Here is a 949-nt window from a genome sequence, read left to right as displayed (position 1 = left end):
TTCTATAACGAGAGGCTCTTTTTCGCTGTTATTTATATCTACAATATTGTCACTGAAGCGCTTGCTTAGAGGCTTCTACTGCATATTCCGTTTTTCCTACCTTTGATGGAATAATTATTTACGACCGTTTTTAAATTGCATTCGTCTTAAATTGCATTCATGTTCACACATATCATACTGTGATATCCTGATTTCGTGTTTTTTAGGGTACTTGAAACTGAAATTCTGATACTGACTGAAGAATCGAAATGTATGTTTGGTTGAATTCTTTAGAAATATAGTAATAGTATAATGACAACAAAACAAATCTAATCTACTTGTCTGTTTCAAGAGACTCAGACTGGCGACTGCTATGCCGTCTTGTTCTCAACATCGCACATGTAACTGTAGTAAAGTAAACATGAAATTATGATATTTATTTATTGAGATTACAAGAGATAACTCTCAGGTCATATAAATATACATCTCTATTACTCCTCCCTCTCCGCCTCGAAGACCAACCTTCTCCTCGCGTAAGGAGACTCAGACCGACGACCGCCAAGCCTTCTTGTCTTCCGCACTGCCCTCCGGCGACAGGCTACCGCTTCCACCACAGGCATCGCACGCTGGAGTCCAGGGTGTGGGGTGTACAGTAAACAACTGCCTGGATCAGATAAAGTTGAAATGTGAGATTCACCTGTTGGTAAAGTAGGTGTGCTTCCCATGGCAGATGAAGTAACAGGTAACGAGGAATTAGTCGATGTGATCATTGTGCTCTCACTCCCGTTAATGTGGAGACTTGTACAAGAACCTGATTTACATGGACGTTTTGCCGAATTGCTCCGAGGCCATTTGAGGTCAAGCGATCCTACTGACTGACTTGACATTTGTGTAAACAACGTGACTACTAGGACTCCTTTACGAATTATGATGATTAGTCTGTTTTACACTTTATAATTCACTAAAAGTA

Source organism: Penaeus monodon, chromosome 19, assembly GCF_015228065.2.
Source record: "Penaeus monodon isolate SGIC_2016 chromosome 19, NSTDA_Pmon_1, whole genome shotgun sequence".
In the NCBI taxonomy this organism is placed as follows: domain Eukaryota; kingdom Metazoa; phylum Arthropoda; class Malacostraca; order Decapoda; family Penaeidae; genus Penaeus; species Penaeus monodon.
The sequence above is the reverse complement of the archived record's forward strand: the minus strand, read 5'-3'. Positions refer to the sequence as shown.